The following is an 18,212-nucleotide window of genomic DNA, read 5'->3' on the forward strand; positions in this document are numbered from 1 at the left end:
GATATCTTGGCATCAGGTTAAGAAAATATTCTCATTGTCAAGCTGGGACAAATAAGTGAAATATATGTGCTGGCAAACACCTATTATCTCCCAACCCATGGATATTATCCATCCTACTCATTGTTGCCCTCATCCAAAGAGCAATGTTTTAGTGCTCCTGAACACTGGGAAGTGCTGCCAGAGAGGATCCTGCAGAAGGCCCTGGAAATCTTTACTTCATGGGAGGGAGAGGTGCATTCAGGTCCATCAGCACATCAAAATGGGGCAGCTGTGGCATTCTAGGCCTGTGTAAAATGAATATACCTGTAAGAACAAGTAAACTCTTTTCAGCTGAAGCCATGACATTGTCCTGGCCTTTCTTTTTCCCTTTTTTTTATTTTTCATGTGTGTGTATGAAGAACAGATTGTAGCTGTTGTTAGATACCTCTATTAAACAGGCTCAACTGAGCCAGCTGGGAAATTCATCATTGGATTGTTTCCATTTATTTCAGTGCATTTTGAATACCTGACAAGCCAGAGTGACACAGTTCTTGATTCATTTGCTAGAGGAACAGGCAGGGTTTTTTGGAAGTATTGGCCATCTGACTTCAAGGGAGAAGTCCTTTCACCTACTCCCCCAAAACAAGGGTGTTCATATGCTTGAAGTGTTTCCCGTAGTTGTTAGAATCTCTTATAGAACCTGCAGACACGCAAGAAGCTCTTTGGGAGAGGGGCTGTTTTCCTCAAAGCTTGACTCAATATGTCAGTCAGTAGAGATGCCATTACTTCTAAGTTGATGCATGTGGATTATAAGGGCACATTATTCCTTTACAGTTTGGGGTTAAATCAAATAAGCCAAGTAAACCTTAAAGTGGGACAAGGAACCCTGGGATAGAAAACACCTGCTGGTCAAGCTATTTCATCCTTCTAAATAATCTGGAAATTTGTAATTTTTGTAACAGTTTAAATCAAAGCCAGGAAAGAAAGAAGCCTCTACCCCAAAACTGCTACAGTATGATTCTCTAACAATCTGATTTATGTTAAAGTAGAGATTCCAAATGTGCCTAAGTCGAATCAAAGACCAAAGTGCAAAAAACCTTGGAGTTTTCTCAATAAGTGTCCAATCTTTTCTTGCAGGAGTAAAAGATAACTTGACCCCTTTAATCAAGGATGCTATTTACTTTAAAAAATTGCCTGCGTTTGAAAAATGTGTTTATATAGGCATTTTTTTCTTTTGGTCTTACAACAAAGGTTGACTCTGTAAGGACTTTTTGTAATCTTGGCATACATGTAAGCAGAATGTACAGGCTGCTCCCAGCAAGACCTGTAAATGGTCTCCAGTTCCTACTTTTGTTTCAACTGGCATCATCAGAAGTACATTATAATCTACTTTACAAGTTAAATTTTATTTATTGCTTTTAGAAAAATGGCCTTACTATATAAAATATATATTAACCATCTTAGATCATACTGTGTACAGAAGCTCGAATAGTCTTTGCCACTGACAAAGAATGTCAGAAATTAGAAACAGATGGCAATTACTAGGGAAAAAGATGAGTTTTTAGAGGAGAATGAATGCAGTGCATTCCAGAGCACACAGAGTATTCTTTTCCATGAAAATTAATGGCTATTATAAAGGCATTGTGTTCAGTGAACTCGCATATCGCTGACTTACCTAGAAAGTGAAGCAATCAATTTTTAAAGGCTGACATAATTTAGAAGCTTGTGAAGAGGTCAGTGTGACTTACAGGAACCTCAGATTATACAAGATATTTTCTCCCGCTTTTTTTTGCAAGGTTGTGGCTCTTGCTTTTCTCTATTTCTCAGTTTTCCCCTGCCTCCATTAATCATTTAGATATATATGCTTTTTCCTATAATACTTGTCACAAATGAAAATATATAAATATTTCAATCATGGATTGCATATTTACAAATGCCAAAGATTATATTATGTTTCCCCATCCCCACTGCTCAGACCCTGTTGCACTTTTCATTCAGATCCATTACATGCTCCATAACAGGCCTTTTTTAAATGGCAAGGTACTTTCTTCAGAATGTTCCACCTTTGGTACCTTTTTCAACACCTTTTTTCAAGCAGAAAGGAACTTGGACAAAATCCTCTCACATTGTAATGTTCAGCAAAAACGTTTTCATAAATAAAGAATTCACAGTCATTTCTGCTCAGCTTATTCCGATGTTTTAGACACACAGATCCTTGTGAACATTGCTCAGCCAAAGAGTGTGTTTTTAAAAAATAAAACAAAGACTTTTCTGTGTGTATCTTTGGGGATTTCAGGTGTCTGCAAGACTTTTGTTCCCTTGATAAAGTTGTTTTCTTAGTTTACTGAAAGGTCATTTAGTTTGGCAGAGTATGTGTCTACCACTGAGCATTCATATGAACAAAAAGAAGGGCCTATTGGCATCCCTAACATCTCACATCATTTAGCTATGATCCAAAAAATTCCTTCTTGGAGGACTTTCTCATGTTCCCATTGCTTTCAAAAATTTATGAATATGATGTGTAATAGAGAAGATAATATATGAAATGCTCTTGTTCCTTCTTCAATGTTGAAATGGAACAGGATTCTTTATTTATGCTGGGAAGTCCCTACCCAAATGTGCCTGAGACTGGAGCTGCCACAATTATAATATATTTCATTTGAGCTGAAAAAATATTGCTGCATCCAGGTACCTCCCTGAGTATGGGCATTCAGGAAATCAAAGCTGGATTTTAATCTTCCATTTAGGCTTTTCCAAAACCCAAGCCTGAGTCCTTTCAAACTTGGAGGGGATTCTACTTTTGAGATAGGTTTCCTGATCCAATCTATGCATGCAAAGGTAAATGCCAAGACTGGATATAAATGCTGTGTACTGTTTAAACACCCTAACAGGCCACTGCTATGCCCAAAATGTCTTACTGCATTAGGGGGCTCTTGCTGTCCTCCCGAGGGCTCCATTTCCACATCCCTGACTTTCCTCCAGACTGCTGATTGTCCTCTGCTCCTGAGAGTAATGCCTTCTCCTGCTCTTTGTTATAACTCTGTGAGAAACAGCAGGCAGATACAAAAGGGAAGCAGAGGAAGCCAGCATATGTGTAAGTAAAAGCTAAAAAAAAAGAAGGAAAGACAGCAAATTCTTCTTATGTGGTTTCTGACCTGAGTATGTTGCCATGGGCACTGAGAGTATCCCAGTCTCACTCCAGCAGGAATTTTGTTTTGGTATACCCCAAGGGATCCACAGTTGTATGATGAAACTGATAGATGAGCAGTACACTTTAATGTGTAAATAGGCCTGGCAGACACTGTAGACTTGGACCATTTTATTTTCAAATGTGCAGGAGCCAGACTGACGTAAGAACTCGTCGGCTCCCAGCCCTTTTGTTACTGAAGGTGCTGCTTTCATGGAGAGGCTGGAACATGGTCTGATGGAGAAATGGTCTGAAAGGCACCTGCAACAGCCTGCTCTGATATGTGCTGAGACACCACTTGCAACTCTGACAGGGAAGAATTACCAGCATGAAGGAAAAAGATCTTGGATAATGCAGGTGCTGTGTGTTTATGCCATGGAAAAAAGGAGACATTTTGCTCTTGGCTGCCAGAATTTTTCTCTTTGGACATATCAACAGTTTGAGCTTCAGAGTGTTGAAGTAATTTAGTCCACGTAATGGGATTTACACAATTGGATTGCCAATGCAAACAGGCACAAACTAACCTGAAAGGAAAAGATGGAAGATACGACACATAATTAAAACATGTTTGCAAATATATTTAAAGCTTTTCCTTCTACCCTGGGAGATTATAATGCATCAACTCTCCTACTGAGTTGATCAAGATACTTCTGTAATATGTTAACAATTCTACTAAAATGCCATTTATTATAAAGTCTCAACTCAATTACACTAATGAGTGCAACAGAAGCAGTGAAAAGGAGGATTCAGAGCGTCTCCTCTCCAGGGTATCACATCCTGGCTCCTGGCTCCTCTCCCCTAGAGAGGAGTAGTCTCAGTGCCAAGTTAAACCTTATCATGGACAGCATGGATAGAAAGTCCTGAATAAAACCCTTCAGCACATACTTGGCCTTTTATGTGTGAGTATGACTTCTAAGGACCAGCAATCAGGTGTCCGAAACAAAAACTATACTTAAACATTTTGTTAGATCACTCCTGGACTTCTCATTGCAAAAACAGTCTAATAAAAAGTTCTTCAGTCCTGAAAGGCCCAAGAAGCAAGAAGGGAATCTCTGAATTTAGTGCCACCCTTGCTTCCTGACTCAACAGCAGTAGACAGGCTTACCAAGGCACAGCCTCAGTGATTATTTTATTTGCAGTCTGATCCATGCAACTGTGTAGACAGCTTTAACAAGCTGGTAGTCTTTCCTAAGCAGTTTGCATCAGAATTTCAGCACAACCAAGGTGGCCAAATTAAAAGAACCACAGTAATGAAACCAGCCCTTTCATTAATTTTTTGAAACAAGCAGTAAAGCCAAACATAGTAAGCAAGGCAATCTTCTAAGTTACTCATGAGTGGAGGTTCACACTAACAGAATTTTAGTCTCTCTTCCTTGTGATCACATGCATTAATAATTTTAGAATCTTTTTCTGGAGACAAAATAATCACTGTTTAGTTTGAAGCTGCCAGTATGTCCTATGTTAAGAGCACTCCGTTTCAATAGGAATTTCCCTTTTAATCTAACAGTGGATTCTAGGAAAAAAGTCAGTTCTAATGCAAAAATAGTTGTTGTTGCTAGGTTTAAATCCTTCCAAGATCATAAGTATTTGCAGTGGACTTTTTTCTGGACTCAAACAGGGCAGATGACTCAGGGTAGTCCAGACTATGATCAGATTCTTTGTCCATTTGTTTGTAATGTAAGGTACCTGCATCTATATCCCAATGATGCTTCCCATCTAGGAAACTTGTGTTCAGGTGTGTGCCCTAACTACCTCCTACTTTTGTGATCATCTAAGGTGCTGGTTTATGGGAGGCCATTCTCTCTCTCTCCCCCAGATCTCAGTTTCTGTGCTAAGGAAATGAAAAATAATGGCTCAGAGAGGATAATGACAAGGACCTGATCTAGAAAAGGATTAAGAAGGGCATGACAGCATGAATAAAAAAATAAGCTTAGAATTTAAACAAAACCCTGCCTCTGAGACCTTCCTTGTGTGCAGTCACCAGTTCCATCAGAAACACGAAGAGTGGTATGGTCATTGTTTGGAAGTGAGGTCAGTGGTTCAGACCTCCAGGTACATTTATTGATGTGTGTGTTTATTTGGCTTTACCTACCTCTGCTTTTTTTGTTAGCAACGTCCTAGTTCTTCTGGCATCTATCACTACTGTGTCAGACATATTTGTTCTCCATTAATTTAACCAAAACCTCAGCAGCTGTTGTAAGTATTAGCCCCCTCCCCTAATCTTACAGTGCTAGGCAGAAATCTGTGTCTGACTTTATTGTCTTTCCCAGCTAGGGTTTTAGACTTTCAATTCCATTTTCCAATGGTAAGTGTACATATTAATGAATCACAGAATCAACTATGTTGGAAAAGAATTTTGAGATCATCAAATCCAACCTAAGACCTAACACCACCTTGTCAACTAGACCCTGTCACCAAGTGCCACATTCAGTTTTTTCTTAAATACCTTCAGGTATTTCTTAAATACCTCCCTGGACAGCCTATTCCAACGCCCAGTCCCCCTTTCTGTGAAAAACTTCTACCTTATGTCCAACCTAAACCTTCTCTGGCACAGCTTAAGACTGTGTCCTCTTGTTCTATTGCTGGTTGTCTGGGAGAAGAGACCGACCCTGACCACAGCCTCCTTTCAGGCAGTTGTAGAGAGAGATAAGCTCTCCCCTGAGCCTCCTTTCCTCCAGCATAAACACCCGCAGCTAACTCAGCTGCTCCTCATAAGACTTGTGTTCTAGACCCTTCAGCAACCTTGCTGCCTTTCTCTGGACTCACTCCAGCATCTCCACATCCTTCCTGAATTGAGGGCCCAGAACTGGACACAGGATTTGAGGTATGGCCTCACCAGTGCTGAGTACAGAGGGACAATCATTGCCCCAAGTCACACTATTGCTGGCCACACTATTGCTGATACAGGATGCCATTGGCTTTCTTGGCCATGTGGGCACACACTGGCTCAAGTTCAGCTGCTCTCAACTGTTGCAGTGCTAGGTTTGGTTCAGCAAGCTGCAGCTTTCCCTGAGAGCTCAGCAGAGCTGCTTAGGGCAGTGCGACCTTTTCACCCTCCCATAGTCCTTTTTGGACAGCTCCACTCTCTTGCTCCAGCAGCTATCAGCTCTACAACAGAGTGACGGCAAAGGAGGAAAGAAGGGTCCCTCCATGAGGGTTTCAGAGGACCTTTAATGGTTATATCTTGTCCCGGTGACCCCCAGAGGCAGAGAGACCTTGTGATCCTGGAACAGGGGGATTTTCTCAGATTGCAGGGGTGGTACACAGGCAGAGTTGGGGTACAGGAACCAATAGGAAGAGCCCGAGGGAGTGGCCAGGACTAGGGGCAGGGGAAAGTGAGGGGGGGAACAATGTGAAAGGCATTTAATAAATGAATCAGTGGGAAATACAGCACCACATCTCCCCGTTTCATATTAAATTGAAAAGGGAAGGGCTTAATTTTAAACAATAGAAAAATGGTAAAATAATGCAAAAATAGAAAATGATGAGGCAGCTGGTTGTTGTTGACTTTGGAGATCGATGCTGGTTGAGTTCTCACACAGTATCGCATTCTTTCTTCTGCTGGGATGGCATCTTTTTGGTTGCTGCTTGTTCCACTTCTGGTCTGTGCAGTGTGGTGAAGAGGGGAGGCTACGCCACCGTTCCCATGTTGTGAGGCACACGGAGCCACAGCTCCTCATTGATATTCCTGGGGCAGGCCAGGTTGCACAGTCCCCTGGCTGGGCATGGTCTGGGACCGGGGCTTTTCCCCAGTGCAGCTGCCACTCCTGTGCCGATACTACTTGGGGCCGGGCCGCCCTGCACAGTCAGCCACCACCCCTGGGTCCCTTTCTGCTTGCCTGTTTTCCAGCCAACAACCTGTCCCCAACCTGTAGCAATGCAGGGGGTTTTTGTGGCCAAAATGCAGGACCCAGCAATTGTTTTTATTACACCTCATATTGTTGGATTGGGCCTGTCCATGCAGTCTGTCTAGGTCCCTCTGCAGAGCCGTCCTACCCTCAAGCAGATCAACACTCTCCTCCAACTTGGTGTCATCTCCAAATTTGCTGATGGTAGACTAAATCCCCTCATCCATCACCAATAAAGACATTAAACAGGATGGGGTTCAGCACAGATCCCTGGGGGATATGACTAGTGACTGGCCACCTGGATGCAACACCAGTCTCTGGGCCCAGACATCCAGTCATTTCTTAACCCAGCAAAGAGTGCTCCTGTCCAAGCCACGCGCTGCCAGCTTTTCCAGGAGTATGCTATGGGAGACAGTGTCATAGGTTCTGCTGAAGTCCAAGTAGACTATATCCACAAAATATATGAAATGAACCTTCTTCTCATGAGCAGCTATATGCAGGTATATTTAAAGTTTGTAATCCAATCAGTATCACTTTATATTACTTATTTGGTTTGGTGACATTCTCATTCATCTCCTTTTGTGTCCTTTCATAATTTACAAAATTATTAGTAAATCGATATTTGGCCTCTGTGTCACATCCACTGGCCTTCAGGTAACACAGTTCATTCCTCCATATTGCATTAAGAAAGTATAGAACAGGTAGTTATACTACCACCGTTAATCTGCCTTGCAAAAATAGTGCATCACAGCTTGCAGGAAGAGAAACAGGTGCTTCAAATTGTATTCAATTTCTGTTTGCAAGTGAAATAAGAAGACTGGGAGCAAGAGAGGCCCTCACACAAGATTCAGTGTACCTTATACAAAAGACACTTCAGTCTTTGATTGTTTATGTTGGCTTGTGACAGCAGAGTGAGGAACTACACTCATGTACAAACAGAAATATATAAAGAAGGACAGTTGCTAAGGTGTTCTCTTGAGCTGGCTCACCCATTTACTTCAGCTGTGCAAGTGTTCTGTCAAGGAAACAGCTGGGCATACTCACACACACAAATATGATCATGAAACAGCAGCAGCTAAAATAATCTTTGACATTCAGAGTTAACGCCATTATCACTATACAAGCCAAGGCATTTTAGGGATCTGGTGACAGATAATATTATAATTTTTCCTACTGGGCTTTGCTTTTGTTATCCTATTTACAGATGAAAGCAGCCTCAGTGCCTGAAATTATAACTATGATATACACAAGGTGCTGTTTGAAAACCTCTAGTCTAACCAGATAGCCTTTATTCCAAGCTTTTTTAAAGTAATAATACAGCTTCCCTTTTACAGACTTCATAATTTACCACATATCCTACATTACTGCATTATAGCCCTTCTAGAACTAATTTTTGTGAGATGCTTGGGGGTTTTTTAATATATTCCTTGTTGATAGCTACAGATCTTTCAACATTTCTCTTTAGTTTTCAGTCTATATTTTTTCCTAGGCATAGTTGCTATCTTGAGGTGTAAATTAACTTCTTTCTACCACAGTATAAGGTTTCTGCCACAAGCCAGATTCCTTTTAGATATACAAGTAGGTACATGTTTTGGTTTTTTTCATAACAAAACCTGCACATAAACCACAAAAATAGCTTATTTTAGCCTAGAATGAATTATAAGCAACAAGACATCTGAGAAATCATCCTTCTGTCATCCTTCTCATCCTATACCCTCAAAACTCATTTGAAGGCAATACAGTTCTTAGCAGACATGAATACCTTTAAGGCCACAAAAAACAACTTTAAATTTTCTGTAAGATATATTGATTTTCTTTTTTGCTCTAAACAAAATTTTATTTTTCATGTTTATCAAAACTTCCATCTGATTGCCCATCTTTCCAGGAGTATCTAAGCCATAATGAATCTTTTAAAATATTACTTTAATATTCTACTAAAAACTCAATTCTGGTAATAATTATGTCAAAAATTGTAGGTATTTGAAATGGATAAGCTCATGTACTTCATCCTCCTCTCAAAGTTAAACTGTTCTCTACACTTAATCTCTTATCACTTTATCCATTTCCAGTTTAAAAATGCTGAATAATAGTTTTCACCTCTTCCTTTGGGCAACTGACTGCTGAAGATAATACATAAGTCTCCAATCCTTGCCTTTGTAAACATTTTACAAAATACTTTAGGGAACCATTACTGATGCTATTTGAGTATGTTTGGGTTTTTCTATGTTTCAAAAAGTTCTGCTTGCAGAGATATTTGGAGATATCAGCAAAAATCCTTATGGCCATGAAGTAGAGGAATATTGGATGATAAATATCCATCCATATGCCCACATGTGTTTTGTCCATGGTTACCTGGGAGCAGGGAAAGAAGGTCTTGGAGTGTTCTTCTATAGGCACAAGGCTCATGATTACAACCCACAAAAGCTGCTCAAATAATTCTGTCCTGGCTAGGTAACTGCTGAACACCTACCCCTGCTTGTAGAAGGTTCATGGTAAGGAAACTCAGCAGCCTCAGAGTTATGAAAAAGGCAGTTTTCCTTGAGCAAGGAGCTGCAGACTGGTGGAAGGATTCCATGGCAGGCAAATTAGAAACAACAATTGGTCCCAATGCTGCTAGCTAAAAGAAGATGTCCAGAACCTCTCCTGTTACTGCAACTGTGAAGAGATAATGTGGGTTTTTTCATTCAGCTTGTGTCTGAACACATAAAACTGATTGTCAACAAATATATAGACTGTTGCTTTGTAAGGGTATATTATGTTTGAACATTTTGTCCATTTCTTAACAGAGTTTTTTATTTAAACCCTAACCCTTCTCCAAGAAGGAAATTGTTATAGCATTGCATAGTACTGACTGCTAGGCACAAATAAGCAATTTTAAACCATTGTTAATCAAACTTCAGTCCTGAAGTGGGAAAGCTGTGAAATCCCAAGACTGGTGTGAGTAGGGGCAGAAAACTCCGCTCCTTAGTGGGACCTGGATGAAGGCAAGAAGGCAAATCTGTAAAAGTCCCGCTTTCTATCATCCCTGTGCTAACAGCTAGGCTTTGTCTCATCTCATAGGCAAAAAGTATTGGATAGACAGAATTACTGTGTCAATAGCAGTAAATTAACGATGCTTTGGATTGTTCTTTTGGCAATAAAGCCAGTTGGCATTCAATAGCCCTTGTCCAAAACTGCCTATGAGAAATTATGCAGCTGGACACAAACAACCTGCTTGGAATGATCCCTGGTCTGTCTAGTCCCTGAGACTCACCAGGAGCTGTCAGAAAGTGAACTAGCTATGGTGGATCAAAAATGCGCCATGAACCTTTCTCATAATTTAGTTATATAGACAATCCAGTTTCAGCAACCGTGAGTGTTTCCTGGCACTCTTTATTTCACTGAACAGATATAACCATCATCATTTTATTACAAAATATTTCAGTGGCCTACACAATTACAAATAATAGCCAGAGTTGCACTTCAGTATTTTAACATAGCATTTTTAAAGTAGAGGACCATTGCCTTATGAACTGTGATCATAGTTTTGTTTAATGTTTAGAAATTAAAAACAAAAAACCCTTGGCATTTTTAGAAAATGATGCATCCAATTAAAATTTCATGAGATTCCATTTCAGAATAGTCTCCAGAGAGCAAAAGCAAGTCATCTGCTCAAAAGTCTTGTGCAATATTTTTAAGGAAGTCTTCATTCCTTCATTAAATGGGCAGAATTTTTTCCAGTCCTCTTTTGTTCCCATTTTGCATTTAACTTTTTATGTCCCTACTTCATGCTACATAGAGGAAGTTCTGACACACTCCATCTGTTAATTCAATTAATTCAATGTTTCATTTCTGTTTTCACTATTGTTTTTGCCTGTTTTATGAGGCTGAGGCCAGACATTGGGCAAGCTTAAGAGAAACATACAAAAAGCATTCTGGCCACCTAGCTCATTTCAAGCAAAAGAACGTGTGAATGTATTTTGCAACTGCTAAGTCAGCTGTTTCCACAGTAAAATTATTACTACCCATAGCCCAATAAAAGACCTTGTTAAGAGTTTTTGGAAAGGCTTGTTTTGCTGTGTTGTTTACTGCATTAACTCTTCTGTATATCGTGTCATGCAATGTAATTATTTTTACCTCAAAAAACTGACTGAAAAGTGAAGATAAAAAAATGTAATTTTTTCCATTGAGAATTCTACCAATTTAACTAGAATTGCTTTATGTGAAAACCTGTTGCTTCACACTCCACCACTAGTTTTGTGTTGCACTGTAATACCACCACATTTACTGCCAGCTTTGCAGGGGCAAATGACAGCAAAGTGAGAGATAGATCAAGAAAAAGTACATACTATCATTAAGACATTACACAGACTCCCATGAGCTGCATTCTTGCATGGTCATTCTTATTAACCTTAAGACACAAAGCTGGCTTTGATTGTCAGATTAGCAATATAAAATGTATTTGAATAACAGTAAGAGAGTAAATCCATGTCGCGGGTTGGGTTTGTAACACCAATTTAGTGTAGTGGTTTGGTCTAAAATACTCATTACTGTTTATCTTCTGTGAGATAAGAATTAGGAGAAATGCAAAGCAGGCACCAACTTGAATGAATATAAAGAAGTTTATTAACAGACCTAAAAGAAGAAAAGAAAAAAATTATACCACCTTTAGAACTCTCCTCCTCCCCCCACCTTCCTCCCGTCTCCCACTGACAATGTAAAGACAACCCTTAAGATGTTCAGTCTGTTTACCACTTCCATAATAACCTGGTTCAGTCCATTTAGAAAGAGAAGTCTCTTTTTGCTCATGCTATGAAAACAGTATCACACTGAGACAGCCACCCACTTCCAAATATTGTTCAGTCCATTTAGGAAGAGGAGTCTCTCTGCTTGCGATGTGAGTCCCTTCCCCCGACTTGCAGCTTTTCCCGCAACTGCTTTCGAGGGTCCACTCTTGAAAGTTTTCTGGGGTACAATTTTAAGGTTGAGCTGTTCAGAAACAAAAAAAACAGAGGCCCTTCTCCTTCCCTGGGAGCAAAGGGTCATCTTCATCTTTAAGACTATCTCTGGAAGCATCTCTAGGAATTGAGGTTTTTTCTCCTTTCCTCTTTGGAGCAAAAGTCCTCATCTGGTTCATCTGGTTCATCTCTCTCTGTCCAAACTTCTCATGAAATTACAGCTGCGGCAGCATCTGCCTATTGCTTATGAGTTGAACACTCCACCCCCCATATCTTCATGAAATTACAACGGGATACTCTGATATATCATAGCTTCACAACAGACTTTCAGCTTTAAGCATCTCCTCTCTCTCTTCCCTCAGGTTTTCAGCTCTTCACAGCAATAAAAGGGTTAATCTCACCTCGGCCTTGCAGCTGGAATGTGGCTTATCGCTGTTGGTCACCTGGCCTCTGCCGGACAGAGGTGCCGCTTTGCTGAATCTCGGCCGCAGTGGAGGGGGGGGGTTCCGAGCCTCTCTGGCTGCCCACGGCAAGGCAGTGGGGGGGGGGGTTCCATGGCTGGAACAGGCCCATGGCTCCAGGATGGCCGTGGCCCGGCCCGGCCTGGCCCAAGCAGGGCCTGGCCGGGCCCGCTGTCCCCCGCACGGGGCCTGCAGCCACCTGTGCCAGCGCCGGAAACGAGAGAGAGCTGGGGTGGGAGTTTGTCTATTCTTAAGTGTGGATCACAGAGGCGGTCACAACTTTAAGTGGCTTAAAGAATTGTCCATATTCAAACTGGCCAGCTGATAGGTTCTATCAGGTCCCAGAGGAAGCTGTAAGCACCCCTTAGCAAGGATATCCCTTCCGGGACTATGCTTGCTAACCTATGACAATCCATTATTATTGCTGTAGCTTGGTAAAAGAATGAATGTTAACTAAATTACTATAGCAGAATATAATTGCTCCTCTCCTGTTCCATGTGGTTTTGAGAAAGGTAGGAATAAAAAAAAGAGAGGTGCAGAAAATGCAAAGGAGCACTGAAATAAATACTGAAAATTGAGTCATTAAAGACAGCTCAATGAGAAATATTCTGAGTCAAGTGTTGAATTGTATTAAAAAATTGTGGGAAAGAATGCTGCTTCTTGTTTTCCAGTTCCTACTGCATTTATAGAACTGTACTTTATAAAATATTTGTAAGATACAGTATTACATAAAAGAAATACAAATGTCTCCTACTGAGAACACCTGCTTGAATCCATTGTTTCAGAAAAACTTAATGGAAATATTCTTGTTTCATCTTTTGACCTACTTATCCTACATATTTGTTTTAAAAATTCTGGATAGCATCTCAAGAGAGAGATGAAGCAACACTAATAGCATAATCTATATCACTAATACTTGTGATCACTTCAAAACTTTTTCACAAGTTGACTTCAGAAACTCAGACCAAAGAACACTAGGGAAGGCTCTAAAATTGGACATCGCCATCCCACAAACCTTCCTCAAAAAGACAAATTCACTGTAAACTGCAAGGTGCCTAGAGCTGCCTGGTAAGAAATACTGAGCATAGAGGAACCTCTGGAATTCTGCTCTTTGGCACAGCCTATCTGATTCAGTGGTACACTGGACTTTCTGGTACTCAGAGCCCCTAATTGTCGTCTGTGAATTTGCCTAATTTGTGAGTCTCATTTTTATAATTAATACTGTCATGTTATCAGTCAGATTATCTTTCTTCTGTAATATCCTAGGAATTAGGCTGCATATCCATGATTATGATATTTATGTTTTGGTTTTTCTTCAAGCCTTGTAGCAGTCTTGAAGAAGTCATTTTAATCTTGTGTTTGGGAGGGGAATGTTGCAAAAACTTTGGCTTGCCTGGAAACCCCCAAGATTTCAGGAGCTCTGAGAAAATCAAATCCTAAACAAACTAGTGCACCACTATAGAATTAGGTCAGGAGACACCTCTGAGAACCACAGCTTCTGATATCTATTTGCCATCTCCCTCCAACAGCAAAACCCACCAATGGTTTATTGTGAAATTGTGACACTTCCATTTTGCTTTATCTTTAGTTCTTCAGGTTTTTAATAGGAAGCATATTAATCTCAAAGGATGAAAGGAAACAAAATAAATATTGAAATGTTCATAGATGTGCAGAGTCATCCAAGAAGATTGTCAGGAAACATGATATTGCTACAGCCTAATAAGATGCTCTAGCCAATCTGAGAATTAGTATTCTCTCCCAAATTCAGCTGAAAAAACCCAAACACTTTAATGTGTACCCTAGAGATCTGCTTAATACAGAGCAGTCCAACCCCGAAGTAGAATAGAAAAGTTTTACTGCAGAGCAAGGCTTCTCTTTCAGAGCATATATTCATCTGCAGTCAGGGTATTGGTATCTTTAGTATGTCGCTAGTTATACTAATTCATGGGCCTAATAACAATTTCCTGGCACTCTTTGTGCACTGTTGATCAACATTATTTTTAAAGGATTCTTTTCCTTTAGCTTTTAAATGCCATTCCTGCAGGCATGGAAGACTCATCTTTTGGAAAATTCTTCACTATATCTATATATTGAAAGGAGAGTTGTTGTTGGTAGAGGTGGAATCTCCTTTTTTTTTTTTTTTTTGGCAAGCTGAATGTTTTCCTTTGTGAACTATGCTTGCTTTTTAATTAATATCTCTGAAGGGCATGGTGATGTTCTTTAATATTTCAACACATCTCAAAACTAATTGGAAATAGGCTACAGTAAGTGGATATTTATGCTCAAATTCCTGCTATTAGGTCACATATGGTCTAAATTGCAGAACTTGAAATAACAATCAAGAATAACATGCTTTGAAAGTTTTCACTTGACAAATCATATAATTATAATGCACTTCACTACACCTTATAAAATGTGTCATAAACATAAGCTGTGTTCCACAAAAGCTTGTTCTGCTTCAGGACCTGGCCAAAGCTCAGAAGAGGAAAAAAAAGCAGAAATGACACAGCAGAATAATGAGACACTTTAAAAATCTCAGAGCAGTTTCAGTGGAATTCAATTATGCTGAAAGCTGGAATTTCATCCTATTTTTTATCAGTGACCTTATATTAATTCCTCAAGATTCTTAAATGTTTATCCTAAGTTCTAAAAAGTTTCCAAGATGTGTAATGGGAAAATCAGAAAGATTGCACATAGAAGTGACCAAAAATGGGCGAGATAACAAAATTGTGTAGACCCTTACAAATTTATGACATGAAGAATTTCACGTTTTTTAGCTCAGTTAATATTAACAGATGAATTCAACTCTGGTCCTATCTCAGAAGACAAAAGTTGCTATCTTCATTACTGTAATACTTCTGCAATTAGATATTACCCATATATTTGTTTCTTAAGTTTCTTAACTTTCTTTCTCCTTACTGAGTCCTTGCCACTCTGGGACTTTGACTTGTGAGATTTATTTCAGGATATAGGGATTTCTTTATTATGTAAGCTGTTTAAATAAAGACAGAGTTACAAGAGTAACTGCAAGCTGCACTTTTAGTTCAAACAGAATTTATGGTTTTAATACAGAAACACTAGGAAGAATTCTTTCATCTGTTTTATTGCCTTGAAAATCTACGAATCTAAAAGAGGCCATTTTTCTTTATCTTAGGGTTAAAATCTACAGATCCTAGGATAAGTTTTGGAACAGATGGGTACAAAATTCATGGTGGTGAATGGTGCTGCATCCAGCTGGCAGCCAGCCACTAGTAGTGTTTCCCTGCACTCAGCACTGGGGCCAGTCCTGTTTAATTTCTTTATTGATGATCTGAATGAGGGGACCAAGTGTACCCCCAGTAAGTTCACAGACAACACCTAGCTGGGAGGGAGTGTTGATCTGCTGGAGGGCAGGAGAGGTCTGCAGAGGGATCTGGACAGGCTGAATCCATGGGCCAAGGCCTTTTGTATGAGGCTCAATGAGGCCAAGTGCTGGATCCTGCAATTTGGTTGCAACATGTCCATGGAATGGTACAGGCTGGGAGAAGGGTGGCTGGACAGTGGCCAGGCAGAAAGGGACCTGGGGATGCTGGTTGACAGCAGCTGAGCATGAGCCAGCGTGTGTGCAGGTGGCCAAGAAGGCCAATGGCGTCCTGGCCTGTATCAGCAATAATGTGGCCAGCAGGATCAGGGCAGGGATTGTCCCCCTGTACTCAGGCACTGGTGAGGCCACACTTCAAATCCTGTGTCCAGTCTGAGACATTCACTACAAGAAGGACATTGAGGTTTGGGAGTGAGTCCAGAGAAGGGCAACGGAGCTGGGGAAAGGTCTGGAACACAAGTCTTATGAGGAGCGGCTGAGAAAGCTGGGGTTGTTCACCCTGGAGAAGAGGAGGCTCAGGAGGCACCCTTATTGCTTTCTATGACTGCCTGAAAGGAGGGTGTAGCCAAGTGAGGGTCAGCCTCTTCTCTCAGGTAAGAAGTAACAGAACAAGAGGAACTGGCCTCAAGCTGCACCGGGGGAGGTTGGACATCAGGAGGAATTTCTTCACTGGAAGGGTGGTCAAGCATTGGAATGAACTGACCATGGAAGTGGTGGAGTCCCCATCCCTGGAGATGTTCAAGAAATGACTGGATGTGGCACTTAGTGCTATAGTTTAGTTGACATGTTTGGTGTCCATGATCTTGGTGCTCTTTTCTAACCTTAATGATTCTATGATTCTGAAATCTGCTTTCTTCATTCCTCTACGGGACAGGTGGGAAAATGATGAACAGAAAGAATACTGAGGCAGTCTGGAACTCCTCATGGCAAGCTGTTTTCTCTTTGGAGTTAGTGCTATAGAATTTGCCTTGTGATTTCAAATACCAATATTTCTGAATATTAACATGAAAAGGTAGTGCTAATGTTATCTCAGAAATTTTTTATTAAATTGAAGTTAAATCTTTCTGAAGATTTAATTTTCCAACTCCATTGACCACAGAGTTCTTCAAAGACAAAGCCTTTATTTCGTTGAATTTGTGAAGGAACCACAGTGCAGAACAGTGAAAATACTTGCCAGAAATATCACTGACAGAAGAGGGAGCTATAACCTACTTATTTCTGGTAAATTTTCATGGTCTTCATCCATCCAAGAATCTGGTTGGTTCCCAGTGACACCTTTTTCTGTTCATTGGTCTACAAAAAAAAGTCAAATCTCTGCCAGTGTTGCAAACCTAAGGAGTGGAGTGTTGCAAACTCCTAAGTGGAGTGCATATCAAAAGCATTAAAACATTGTCCTTGTGTTTTCATGTGTGGTGTTTTCATTGCTGCTCAAGAAGAATATACAGGAAAACTGTTCAGAGGAAAGTGCATGAAGATAGAGTGAATTTAAAATGGAAGAGCAAAACAACAGAATAGTCACACTAGGTAAATAAGGACATGACAATTACATGGATAAATACCAAAGTCAGCAGGCTCTACAGGTGGCATCACAGCTATGGGCAAACATCAGTGGGAGTGAAAGAAACAAAGGGACAATATAGACCATCTATCAATCTACAAATCCTTTTATTTTGTTATGGACCCTTAATGCAGTACCACTGAGAGCATCTGTTAATATACTAATTAGCATGCAAATTCCCTGATCTTGATCCTCAGCTGCAATAATTGAGAGTATTTCTGTTGAAAGTGCAGCTATACTGATCTTATGGACAATGTTCAGTGTCAATAAAATGTATTGGATGATTTAATAGGGCCAAGCAAATACCACAAAATATTTTCCGAATATGCTTAGCTAAAATAAAATTAGTTCATTTTGGCTGTATTTCTCCCTCTTTCTCACTCCTTTTCTGGGAAATTTTATATTTATGAAGGGGGAGCTCCCACTGCACCAGCCAAAGATAAGAAAACCTCACAGAGGAGTACAGGTTCCTGGAACACAGGGAACCAGATTCCTCTATATTCTTTTCAATGTTTAATCCCTGATATTAGCAAACATTTATTCTGAAAGCAATATTAATGGAAACAGCAAGTTTCAAATTATTTTAAGTATCTTCTTGATCTGATTTTTGAGAAAATAAATATACTTATCAACTTAAGTGATATTCTTCCAGATGAAAATCTGTACTGTGTGACACGTGGATAATTGGTCTACTTCATTACACAGAAAAGAACACATGGGTAAATATATGGGTTACCAAGAATCAAGAAATACCTTCACTCAGAATTTATACAGTCCAAAATGCCTGGATATCACAGATCATGCTATTCATAGCACCCCTTCCTTAACCTACAATGGGATATGGCTTATTTATTTCTATATTAGTATTTTTATGACAGTGC

The sequence above is a fragment of the Aphelocoma coerulescens genome, chromosome 3 (genome assembly GCF_041296385.1).
Source record: "Aphelocoma coerulescens isolate FSJ_1873_10779 chromosome 3, UR_Acoe_1.0, whole genome shotgun sequence".
NCBI classification, from domain to species: domain Eukaryota; kingdom Metazoa; phylum Chordata; class Aves; order Passeriformes; family Corvidae; genus Aphelocoma; species Aphelocoma coerulescens.